At 35.7% G+C, this 13,857-nt stretch overlaps 1 pseudogene; it reads right to left on the reverse strand.

Moving 5' to 3' along the window:
* LOC143387607 (F-BAR and double SH3 domains protein 2-like) overlaps window positions 1-13,857 on the reverse strand; it is a 124,335-nt pseudogene that overhangs the window by 53,130 nt on the left and 57,348 nt on the right.

Consider the following 13,857-nt stretch of genomic DNA (forward strand, 5'->3'; position numbering starts at 1 on the left):
TATTCTATGAAATAGAAAAGGAGGAAACCCTTCTAAACTCAACCTATGACCAGACAAAGATACACCAAGGAAAGAAAACTTCAGGCCAATATCCCTGATGAACATAGATGCAAAAATTCTTAGTAAAATCCTGGCAAATCACATAGAAACATATTAAAAAGACAGTACACCATGATCAAGTGGGTTTCATCCCAGGAACACTGGCTCAACATCCAGAAATCCATAAATGTAATTCACCATATTTTCAGGTCTCTAATTAATGGAGAATCATTTTATATGTTGCTAGCAATTTGTACTTCTATTTCAATTCACTTTTTTAATCTTTTAATTATTATTAAAATATATTTCTTTCAAGATATTTACTCCTTTTTTTCCCTATTATTTGTTATAAACATTTCCTTCTACTCTATCCCCTTTCCTTTGTTAATGCTCTTTTGTTTTGTGGAAATTTTTAATTTTTATGTGGTCACATTTTATCAGTCTTTTCCTTTATAGCTCCTGAGTTTTGTTTTGTTTAAAAAGGTATATGGCTGGGCGCAGTGACAAATGCCTGTAGTCCCAGCAGCTCTGGAGGCTGAGGCAGGCAGATGGCAAGTTCAAAGCCAGCCTCAGCAATGGAAAGGAGCTAAGCAACTCAGTGAGACCCTGTCTCTAAGTAAAATTAAAAAAAGGCATGGGGCTAGGGATGTGGCTCAGTAGTTGAGTACCCCTGAGTTCAACCCCTGGTATCCCCACCCCCCGTCCAAAAAAAAGGGTATCTGTAATATACCAAAAATATGGGGCTGAGGTTGTGGCTCAGTGGTAGAGGGTTTGCTTAGCATGTGTGAGGGACTGAATTCAATTTTCAGTACCACATATAAATGAATAAAATAAAGGCCCACTGATAACTAATATATATATATATATATATATATATATATATATATATATATATATATATATATATATATTCTAGGTTCTTCTAGTTTTTTAATAGTCATATGTTTAGTGCTTAGCACTTAGCTCTTTAGTTTTCTAAAATTTATTTTGTATATAGTGGAAGAAAGAAACCTAATGGTGTATTTTTCCCTAAACATACAAAATTGCTAAATCCATTTACTAAAGGATTTTTACTAACTTTTTTCCCCAAAGATTTGAAATGCCATTAACTTTTTTTTTTTTTTTTGGTAGTGCTTGGAATTGAACCTAGGGCTTCATGCATGCTAAGCATATACATGTTCTATCACTCAGCCATACCCCCAGGCTAACATGTTTTCTATTATAAAAAAATTCAAATATACTTGAAGGTTTTAGAGCATCTATTACAATAAATCCCATATATTAATAACTGAGATTCACAAAAATGTTAAAATTTGCTTTACCTATCCTTTTTGTTCTTTGCTACAGCATTTGAAGAAAAAAAATCGATATTAAGTCATTTTATTCCTACGTGTTATAATAAATATCTCTAAATGTGAATTGTTTTATACAACCATAATACCATTATCAGACCTAACAATAATTTCTTGGCAGCTTTTAATACACTGTTCATCATTATATTTCCCTCCTACCTGAAAAATGGCATCTTGATTGACATTTCAAATTTTTGGGGAAAAGAATTAGTAAATCCTTTAGTAAATGGATTTAGCAATTGTGTATGCCAAAAATGGTATCTTGATAAGATCATTATTCTAAATTATCATATGTTCTTTAATAGATTTGCTATTTTTTTGTATTAGATCACAGTTAATTTCTGTGGTCATTATTTTATGATTTAGTATGTGGTAAGTCTCATTCTTGTGTGTTTATAAAAAGAATTCCAGGTAAATTTTAGAGCCAGAATGTCAAGCTTCTCCAAATATATTTTCTAAGTTTCATTAAAATTTTATATTCCTTTACCTTATCAGTATTTTACTGCTGTGATGAATAACTTTTTTCCACTGTATTTGCAATTTATTATTTCTGATTAATGAGAAAACTAAAGTTTTCCTTTTTCCCTTCAGTTTTGAAGACTGAACCCAGGCCTCACTCATGCTAGGCAAATGCTCTGCCACTGAGCCAGATTCCTAACCTTGGAAAATTAATGATTTCTAAAAATATATTCTTGTATTTGTTCACTTTACTAAACCATCATTGACAATTGGGTCTTGGTATTTTGGGTACATATATTATTAATAAATAATGATGGATGTGCCTTTTTCTAATATTTAAATCTCTTAACTGGTTTTCTTTAATTAATACATTGACTAATCCTATATGACACTGAAAAGTAGTGGTGATGATAGATGTTGTTTTCTTGTTTTATCATTGTAATATGCAGCATGGCTTTGAAGATGTAAATACCCTGGTGTCTGAAACTGTGGGTATGTATGATGTAATTTGCAGAAGTATTAGAGTTAGGAACCTTAAAATAATGAGATCATCCTTGATTACCTAAGTGAGTTCAATATAATCATGTGATATCTTTGAAGCAAAGAATTTTCTCTGGCTAGAGTAAGATAAGAGATGGGTAGAAAGGAAATTAGAGATTCTAAGCAGAAGGATTCAGTGTGCCATTGCTGATTCTGAGACTGGAAGCACAAGTGCAAGGACCAGGAACAGTAGCTTCTAGGGGCTAAAGATAGCCTCTAGCTAATAGCTGGGAAGGAGACAGGGAACTCAATCTTGTTTTCTTCTCTTTAGTTGTAGATGGACACAGTACCTTTATTTTATTTATTTTTATGTGGTGCTAAGGATCAAACCCAGTATCTCACATGTGCAAGGCATGTTATTATATATATATTTATCATTTTTACAAGTTTGTTATACCTTTGTCTAAAATCAACAGACCATATATGCGTGGGGCTACTTCTAGACTCTTCATTTTGTTCCATTCATCTGTAAGTATATCCTCATACCAATGCTAAAACATCTTGATTAGTATAGTTTTATGTCTTGAAACCAGGTGGAGAAAGCCCTCAAATCTAATCCTTCTTTTTCAAAATTGTTTTGGCTATCTTAGATGATTTGCATTTTCACATATCTTTGAGAATTAGCTTGTTAATTAAAAAAAATGCTGGGTATTTAACCTGTATTACATTGAATATATGGAGAAAACTGGTATTTTAAAAATAGTCTTCATATACTGGGCGTAGTGGCGCAAGCCTATAATCCTAGCAGCTTGGGAGGCTGAGGCAGGAGGATCTCAAGTTCAAAGTCAGCCTCTGCAGAAGTGAGGTGCTAAGCAACTCAGTTGAGACCCCGACTCTAAATAAAATACAAAACAGGGCTGAAGATGTGGCTCAGTGGCAGAATGCCCCTGAGTTCAATCCCTAGTACCCATCCCTCCAAAATAAATAAAAATAGATTTCATATGTAGTTAAAGTCTATATATGTGTCCTTATGCCAGTACTGCACTACCTCAATCTCTGCAGTTTTATAAGCTTTGAAATCAGGAAGTAGGAGTTCTCTAACCTTATTATTTTTCATGACTATTTTGGCTATTTGGGGTCTCTTGAGATCTCATATGAATTTTAGAATGGCTTTGTCTTTTCTTGTAAATAACACTGTTCAGATTTTGAAGGGAACTACATTGAATTTGAAGAACATTTTGGTATTAAGTGCCATTTAACAATATCTGCAGCTATCTGGGAGGTTGAGGCATGAGTATTACAAGTTCAAAGCCAGCCTCAGCAACTTAATGAGACCCTGTCTCGAAATAAAGAAAAAGGGCTGTGGATGTGTCTCAGAGGCAAAATGCCTTTGGGTTCAATCTCCAGTAACAAACAAAACAAAACAAAACAAACACATGAAAAGAAGCCCCCATAAAACAAATCCCAAACAATATCTGCCTTCAGTTCCATGAATACTGGATATATTCCCAATGGGATTTTGATAGGAATTACATGGAATCTGGACATCATTCTGGGAGTAACTGTCATCTTATCAATACCTTCACTTAATGAACATGAACTGTCTTTCCATTTACTTATGCCCTCTTTAATCTATCATCAATGTTTTTGTAGTTCCCAGTGTACAAGTCTTTTACCTTCTTGATATTTTCTTTTTGGTGTTACTAGAACTGAAATTGCTTTCTTAATTTCCTTTTTTATTGTTACTGTGGTACTGGAGATGTATTAATTTCCTTTTTGCAGTGCTCATTGTTATTTAGAAATGCAACTGATTTTTTTGCTTTTATTTTGCATCCTGCAACTTTGCTATAACTGCTATGGCAACTTTGCGATAACTGCTCTAGAACTCCTATGTTGAGTAAACATGGTGAAAGTGAACATTCTTATCTTGTTCTTGATCTTGAAGGAAACATTTTTGATTTTTCATCATGGACAATCAATTACCACCCCCCCATCCCAATATCTCATACTAGGATGGAACCTGGGGACTACTACTACAGAGCTACATCCCCAACCTTTTTTTTTGTTAAATAGTCTCAATAAGTTGTCCAGGCAGGTCTTGAACTTGTGATTGCCTCCTCCCCAGCCTCCTGAGTAGTTGGGATTATAGGTGTATATAACCACGCCTGACAACTGTTAAACATTTTTTGTATTTTAAAGCTGACTATGATGCACTGTGGTGTGATTTTCTTTGTGTTTTACCTGCCTCAGGCTTACTGAGCTTTAGCTCTTGGTTTACAATTTTTATTAATTGTGGACAGATTTTAGCAAAAAAAAAAAAAAAAAAACAAAAACAAAAACAAAAAACCCAAAATCCCAGGCTTTGGGGGATAAGAAGTGAGTGTATTTTGCATGTCAGAGGTATGTGAAGTTTTAATTATAACTTTTAACCATAAGGTATACTGTGGAAGACTATGTTTTTCAAAAAGTTGTTACTACATTTCTCATTCTGCATGTTTTTCCAACTTCGTTACTTCTCCACCAAGAAGTAGAGTGTATGTCCTACCTCCTTGAACTATGGACAGGCCTTTGTGATTGTCTCAATAAAATATGATTCAACAATCCCAATGATGTTTCTGAGGCTAGGTCAAAAGAATACACAGGTTTTATTTTCTCACTCTTAGAACTTATATCTTTGGGGCTTTGTGCTACCATGTAAGCAGTATAGCCAACCTGAAGCCACCATGTTGGAGAGATCATGTGGAGAGACCACACAGAGACAGAAGTGTGTAAGAAGCCCTAGCATTCTGGTTCCCAACTGTTTAGATCTTCCCAGCCTAAGAACCAGTTATTTTGGGGGCTGGGGCTGGGGCTCAAGCAGTACCACGCTCGCCTGGCATACGCGCGACACTGAGTTCGATCCTCAGCACCACGTACAAATTAAGACGTTGTGTCTGCCGAAAACTAAAAAGAAAATAAATATTAAAAATTCTCTCTCTCTTTCTCTTTAAGAAAAAAGAACCAGTTATTTCACATGAGATGACACCAGCACTGGCCATTATCTGATTATTATAAAGTGATAACTGCCAAGTTGAGACTACCAATACCCAGAACACTGAAAGACATTATTTTTTTTAAATAGGTCTTTTTTATTTTTTTTTTTTAGAGAGAGAGAGAGAGAGGGAGAAAGAATTTCAATATTTATTTTTCAGTTTTTGGCATACACAACATCTTTGTATGTGGTGCTGAGGACCAAACCCGGGACGCACGCATGCCAGGCGAGCGCTACCGCTTGGGCCACATCCCCAGCCCCTGAAAGACATTATTAAAAAAATGCTTTTTAAATTTTTTTTAAGCTGGGTATGGTGGCAGATGACTGTAATCCTGTGACTCAGGAGGCTAAGGCAGGAAGATCCAAGTTTGAGGCCAGTCTCGGAAACTTAACAAGACTGTCAGCAACACAGTGAGAACCTATTTTAAAATAAGACACAAAGCTGGGTGTGGTGGCACACACCTTTAATCCCAGTGGCTCAGGAGGCTAAAATAAGGAGGATGGTGAGTTCAACATTGGCCTCAGCAACTGAGCAAAACCCTGTCTCTAAATAAAATATAAAAAAGAGGGGTGGGGATGTGGCTCAGTGATTAAGTGCTCCTGGGTTCAATCCCAGGTACCAAATAAATAAATAAAATAAAGTAAGGTTTGGGAATGCAATTCAGTGGTAAAGCACTCTTGGGTCCAATTCCCAGTTTAATAATCAAAAAACCAAAACCAAAACAACAACAACAACAAGAAAAACCCACAAAAAGCAAACAACAACAACAAACCCCAAAAACCCAAAACATTGTCTCCTGTGAGACAAGTGAAATAAGATGTCAAAGTAGGCAAAAAAATACATGGGATACAGCAGCAAGCAAGGCCCAATGTTGAAAATATTAGTTTATGATTAGGTTGAAAGTGAAAAAATAGCAGTGTATGAGATGGACCATAGGGAGAGTAAAGAGTTTAAAAAAAAAAAAGACAGCCTAGTTCAGGAATCTAAGGAATTTAAATATTTAACCATTGGATAGAGAAAGAGCAACCCATGAAAGAATCTAGACAGGCTGAAGAGGAAGAGGGAAAACTGGAACAATGCTGAGTTACAGAGGGCTGAAGAGTGTTTTAAGAAGAAGGGTGTTGTTAGTTATGATGAAACTTGATTGGTTAAGAAAAACGAGAGATCAAGTGTCCACTTTGGATCTTGCAACAGACATCACTGGTGATTATGATAAATTTAGAAGGAAAGGAATGATCAGAAGGAAAGCAAGGCAAAGCTTAAACACAATGAGCTGAAAAGTAGGAGGGAGGTCAGGATGTGTAAGTGTGGACAATTCTTTTAAGAAGTTGGACGTGAAGTCAAAGAAAGAGGATCTAGATACTAAAAATCAAACTAAAAAAAATACCATATTTAAAATAATTTCTTTGCACTTGGAGTTTAGTCTTGAAAATATATTTTCATGGAATTTACAACTGTGTCTTCAAAAAAACTTGTCTTGAGAGATGAAAGTCTACTTTAATTTATCATATGTATGCCTCTTCCCCCGGCCAACAAACTGTAATACACCATCACTAGTCTTTCTTAGGCAATTTTATGGCAAACAGGTGAATTAATGTGTTGCTGCTACAAGGTTTACAGAATTTTTAAGATAAATAGATAAGACTATATTGTTGAGTTTGAGAAAGAGCAAAAAAAACATATATGGGTGCTTTTCACATTAATAAAATTTAGCTCCTTAAATGGGTCTGACACTTGGCTTAAGCTGAATGTGGCCAGGATTCTACTACACTTACCCGTTGTTGATGAACAATATTTTTGTGCTCACGTGCCACACGTGTGGCCCATTTCCTAGCCTCTTTATTTAGACTGTGCTCCTCTGTGGTCCCAGTTTCTGATTCTAATTGTCGACTCTACAACACAAGAGAGAACAGAGAGAAAAATATTGTTATTCTGATTGCAACTATTATACTCAGTAGTTAGACCAAAGGGCCTTCATTTAGCACTTAAAAAACAAGACATACTGAGTATAGTGGCACACACCTATAATCCCAGCAACTGTGGAAGCTGAGGCAGGAGGATCCCAAGTTTGAGGTCAGCCTCAGCCTTCTGAGTAGCTGGGATTAAAGGTGTGTGTTACTGTTCCTGGCAAGAAAAAAAATTATTTTTTGATACTGAGTATTGAACACAGGGGTATTTAACCACTAAGCCACATCCCCAGTCCTTTTTATTTTGAGACAGGGGCTCACTTAGTTGCTTAGGGCCTTGCTAAATTACTGAGGCTGGCTTTCAATTCACAGTCCTCCTGCCCCAAGCCTCCCGAGCCACTGGGATTACAGGCATGTTTCACTGTGTCTAGCTAAGAAAATAAGTTCCTAAATATGTATTGTCCAAAGAGGATTTTTAGAATAAAAAGAGATATAATGAAATGGAAAGAATTTTAGAGACTCACTTGCAATTTAATCTTTTCATAAATTCTGAAGTCAGGTCCAGAAGACATGTGAAAGCTCTTTATAACGTATATCTTAATAAAATAAAAATATTATACAAAGCAAACACAGTCCAGGGTGCTAAACAACACACAGAGCAATATTCTCAGCCATCGTCACTATCAAAAATCCTACCATCCAGGCACATGGTAATCCCAGAGAATCAGACGGCTTTGAAAGGAGGATTCCAAGTTCAAAGCCAACCTCAGCAACAGTGAGGTACGAACCAACTCAGAGAGATGCTGTCTCTAAATAAAATACGATATAGGGCTGGGGATGTGGCTCAGTGGTCAAGTGCTCCTGAGTTCAATCCCCGGAACTCCCCCAATCATCCCCCAAATCCTATCAGTCAGGCTATAATGTAAATCACTATTTTTTTTAAAGATGGACATAATATCTTTATTTATTTTTATGTGGTGCTGAGGATCAAACCCAGTGCCTCACAAGTGAGAAGCAAGCACTCTACCACTGAGCTATAACCTCAGCCCTATCACTATCTTTTAGAGTGGTCATATTTACAGTGGTTGATTATAGTGAAGGAGCTGCAGGTGACTGCTTCTTTTTAAATGATGACTAATTTAATTTTTAGTTCATTTTTAAAATATTTTCCCTTTATTCTTTTAAAAATGTATTTGAAATATATAAAAGAATAGTAACATATAAGAGACATGAAGCACTTAATTTAAAGAACATTGGTATCTTTTTGAAGCAGAATATGAGAATTAAATAATTAAATAACAGATAGCACTATAGCCTAGCTCTGGAAAAGCTCACTTACTCAATTTGCTTATTTGTAAAGAAGCATACATATAATCTCAGAATAACAGTAGCACATGCACATACACACACAAACAAATTAGAACTTGAAGAGGGATGCTATAAAAGGTTAGGTGTCAGTTTACAAATTCTATTAACGTAAAGGAGGGTCAACTAAATTTGATTCTTGAGATGTTCAGAAATAGAATAATTTTAGAAATCATGAGATATTAGTAAAAACGTTTCAGAAGCACGTTGTTCTTTTGCTGCAAAATAAATGTCAATCTAAATACAAGCCTGTGCTTTTGAGTTCTATTTCCTTTGGCTGGAATAGTTTTCCTATTTATTTATTTATTGTGTTGTTCATAAACAAACTCCTAGTCTCATTTCAAGTGCTACCTTTTTAGGAAATCTTCCCTGACTTCTCCAAATGACTAAGGGGCTCTTTTACTTTGACTATACCCATTATATTAATTGATTTTAGTTTGTTAGAAGTCACTGAGTCTCCACTATCAGGCCAACATCAAGCCATGCCAGTGCTGCACTGGCTTCAGTTTGCTCTTGGGCAATCTGAGGGCCTGAGCAGTGTTTCACCTAGTTTGGGACCTAACACAAACACAGGAATGTCCTTAGTAAATGCTAGTTATGCGAATATAACTGAATGCCCTGATTCCAAAGTGAGGGCCAGGGTACTAGATTATTAGGACTGTGCCTTTAGAGACAAAAGAACAAACTTACTTTATTAGAATGAGTTTCTGACTGATGAGAGACAAAATTATTCTATGTGGGTAAGAACAGAATGAAGAGGGGAGAAAGAGAACTAATTTATTGAGTGCCATGAATTTTAGCACAGGTTCTCAGAGCTGACTTTAGAATTGACATCTTTTCTCCACTCATCCAATTAAAGGTCATCTAATATAATCTGCTGTATGTTTAAATTTGCATTCTAAAATCCATTTAAACATGAATAAAGAAGGAATAAATCTGAATCTCCAAATTTAGTGACTTCTGCAAACTCTTACTTTATGAAACTTATTAGATATTTTAAGAAGCAGTCATTGAAATCTAAAATACATTTATTTGTCACCCTGGCTAACTTAACCCCGCCTCTCCAGGCCTTCGTTTCCTTACTTATAAATCAACATGTCCGGAGATGGAATCTCAGGTTGTCAGCAACCCAGCAATAAATTTTAGAATAAGTAGGATCATTTTTGGCCAGAGAGAATAATGTTCTCTGGATAACAGTCTCAAAAAGCATGTAATAAAAAAATTATGTTCATAATGCTACTGTAGGAGGGTGCAGTGGTGCAGCCTATAATCCCAGCAGCTTGGGAGGCTGAGACAGTAGGATAGCGAGTTCAAAGCCAGCCTCAGCAATTTAGCAAGGCCCTAAACAACTCAGTGAGACACTGTCTCTAAATAAAATACAAAAAAGGTCTGGGGATATGGCTCAGTGGTTAAGTGCCCCTGAGTTCAATTCCTAGTACCAAAAAATAAAAAATAATAAAAAAAATAATGCTATTGCTCTGAGCTCCAGATATCTTCCTAGCATTTTCTGGGAGTTTAGCCTAATCAAAGAGCAAAAGGGTCCCAATAAAAATTTAATAATATTCCTGAAATATAAATTTATTTGGAATTTAATGAGTGCTAGAGATTAAATTCAAGTTTGGTTAGTATGAATCTATTTATATGAACTTGTGTATCCATATCTATATAATTTTACCAATGATTACTTTGAATGTTGAGAATTTGGGTGGAAACATTGTTTTTTCATTTTAAACTTCATGGCATATGATATGATATTTTAAAAAGAGAATGTATGCATGTTTATTCCTACTTTAAGTTAAAGTGGAAGTTCATATTGCAGTAGAAAGAAAACCTTAAAATCTAGCAATGAGGGAAACAATATGATGTTTTGACTCTTGTATACTTTGGGTAAAAACTTTCTTTTCATGTTTTATAATCAGAACACTATAAAGTTATGATAACTTTGAAAACAAGGTTACCATTTACTGATTCTTTAATCTCTGTGACACTTTACATAATTTCTTTTTTAAAAAAAATATTTATTTATTTATTTTTTAGTTATCGGCGACACAACATCTTTGTTGGTATGTGGTGCTGAGGATCGAACCCGGGCCGCACGCATGCCAGACGAGCGCGCTACCACTTGAGCCACATCCCCAGCCCCTACATAATTTCATTTAGTTCTCAAAACAATCCTAATACACAGAAATTATTATTTTCAACTTATCAGTATAGAAATCTAAGCTCAGAAAAGGTTATGTATCAGTTGGGCATGATGGTACATGTCTGTAATCCCAGCTACTTGGGAAGCTAAGGTAGGAGGATCACAAGTTAGAGGCCAGTGTGGGCAATTTAGTAAGACCCTGTCTCAAAACAGTGAGTGGGGAGGGGGGAAGAGGAGAGGGGAAAGAAGGAAGAGAAGAAAGGGTTGTTTTTTCCCTAAAGCCACTCAACCACTAAGCAGTGGGTCTAGAGCCTGTATTGAGACCCTGCTGGCTCAGATTCCATGCTGTCCATATATGCTTATACTGTGTCACTAATTGTACTATTTGGTTAATACTAATATTAATAACACAGAGACAATAATATTAAAAAGACGCTGCTAAAATATAAGTTTCCTTTGAATGAAACTTTGGAAAGGTTTTTAATTAGAGATAAGACATTTAACTGATTTAATTTTCCTTGAGGAAAACAAAACAAAACAAAAAAACCCGAACTGGTTCAAATAAGTTTGAGAAGGCTTTAAAAACTAGCAATGTTAAGTTTTTAAAAATTTCCAGTCCATTTAGAATAAAATATTAAGATCTTTAAAAATTATAAATTAAATAATTTTAAAGAACTAAATAAAGGAAATTAACATTCTAGTACTTATGATAAATCAATTTTAACACATCTCAACTATTTTGTCCTCAGACACCTCTCAAGATTCATTCCCATCCTCTCCCTCCATTCCTTTTATTTGGGACTGAACCCAGGGTTGTTCTACCATTGAGCTATATCCTTATTTCTTTTTATTTTTTGAGACAAGGTCTTGTTAAATTTGCCTTGAACTTGTGGTTCTCCTGCCTCAATCTCCTGAGTAGGTGGGATTACAGGCATTTGCCATTGTACCAGCTTAATTTAAATTCATTTTAAAGTTACTATAAGGGCACAGAAGGTTCAGACAGATATCTGAGTACCTGTATAGGATGACAAAGTGAGCTGGGAGAGAATGCTGATTTCACAGAGGAAACAGAGTCCTTACTTTTCAAATCTGTACCCAAAATGTGTTCATTTGAAAGAGAAAAAGTGACGAATGAAAACCACTAGCACAGTAAAATACTATTTTTCCAACCAAATTTCAAAAAAAGATAAAATTAGGGTTGTTGTACCAGGAACAATCTCATTAATCCTCATTTAAGGCAAGTACTTTACCACTGAGTTACATCCCCAGCCCTCATTAACCTTCACTCAAAGTGTGTGTACTAATTGTATTTTTCAGTTCATTGGTGGATATTATCAAGTTATTATCAATCCGTCTTATTCTTTTTTTAAATTTTTTTTTTGTTTTTGTTTTTAGTACTAGGGATTGAACCCAGGGATGCTACCACTGAGATACATCCCCAGTCCTTTTTATTTTTATTTTGAGACAGTCTTATTATGTTGTTGAAGCTGAACTTGAACTTTCAATCTTCCTGTTTCAGCTTCCTGAATTGCTGGCATTACAGCCCAATCCACTAATTCTTTTTGATGTTTTCTAATATATTCAATTAAGTTAATTTTTATTTAAGTTAATTTTTATTTATTCTCAAGAGGTCCCTTTTGTCAGGAATGCTGGTACACTCCTGTAGTCCCTGCTACTCAGGAAGTTGGGGCAGGAGGACAGCATAACTCTATGAGTCCTGGACCAGCCAGGGCAACATAGGGAACAGAGTGAAATGCCCATCTCAAGAAAAAGGGGAAAAAAAGTAAAAAGACCTGGATCTCTGTAGGTTTGTGCTTGGAATGCAATAATAGGTTCAGAATCTATAATTCTGGAATTCAAAATGCTCTGAAAATCACAAAGATCTTTTTTTTTTTAAGTTTAGAACTCATTTGAAGCAAAGTGAGTTAGTCTTGAACTAAGGAAATGTTATTTATAGGCTTTTATTCATTTAACTTGGTATGAATATTGAAATGTTTTACTGCAAAAAATACTGTGTTGTTTGATCATCAGGTGCTTCCTCATGTCCTATTCAGTGTGTAATGATGGTACAGGGATTGCTTCTGAAAATTTCTGAATTTTGAAACAGATTTGGCCCAAAGCCTTTTTTGGTAAGAGTCTGTAAAACCTAAAGTCACATATTTGAAACCTTACACACACCTTGGAGAGGAGGTGGAGCAGTGTACTGTCAAAGACATGTCTTAAGCATATTCTGATCAAGCTGGGACAGTAGCACCTTCACTGCAGAGAAAAGTGGCAGTTCAACTGCATAATTGGATTGTGTGCCTAGTCTTTCAGGTGAATAAACTAGAGAATTAATGTTGTGGTCTGAGTCTTGAGGCAATTCTGGAAGACTGGACAACTGGTTAAAAGGATGTACAGTACAATTCCATTAAGGCTGATGAGAACTCTGATAAAGGAGTACCATTCTCTTAGGTCAGAACAGCTAGAATAGCAAGGGCAAATCTAAGCAAAAAGTATATCCCTGAAATCTCAGTGACTCGAGAGGCTGAGGCAGGAGGATTATAAGTTCAAGCAACTTAGTGAGACCCTATCTCAAAATTAAAAATAAAAAAGGAGAGCTGAGGGTATAGTTCAATGGCGAAGTGCCTTAGGGTTCAATACTCAATATAAACCAATACACACACAGAGACGCACACACAAAATCCCCAAACCCTGTACGTCAATACATCACCAAGGCATCTATTGAAAGCTCTCTGGATGCTTAGAGAAGGAACTAATCCAGGAGAAAGGTGACTAATCCAGCAGAGGGCCTATCACATAGATGGTAGGCTTTCTATGAGAATCAAATAAACCCTTTCTCGAAGGCTGAAGAAATGAGAACAACCCCTACTGAATGCTTACCTGTCAACACTGCTGATTCTACAAAGTAGCGCTCATGTCTTTAGCTGCAGCTTTTCAGTTTTGGATGCCACCTGCCACATATACCTGGCACCTATTTCCTGAATGGGAAGATTTTCCACAGAATCTCTATCATCATCTTTCCTGTTTATGAGACATTGCTATATAAATACAAAATTACCACCAGTGGAAAGAGCTAC

This window comes from Callospermophilus lateralis, unplaced genomic scaffold (genome assembly GCF_048772815.1).
Source record: "Callospermophilus lateralis isolate mCalLat2 unplaced genomic scaffold, mCalLat2.hap1 Scaffold_146, whole genome shotgun sequence".
NCBI lineage: Eukaryota > Metazoa > Chordata > Mammalia > Rodentia > Sciuridae > Callospermophilus > Callospermophilus lateralis.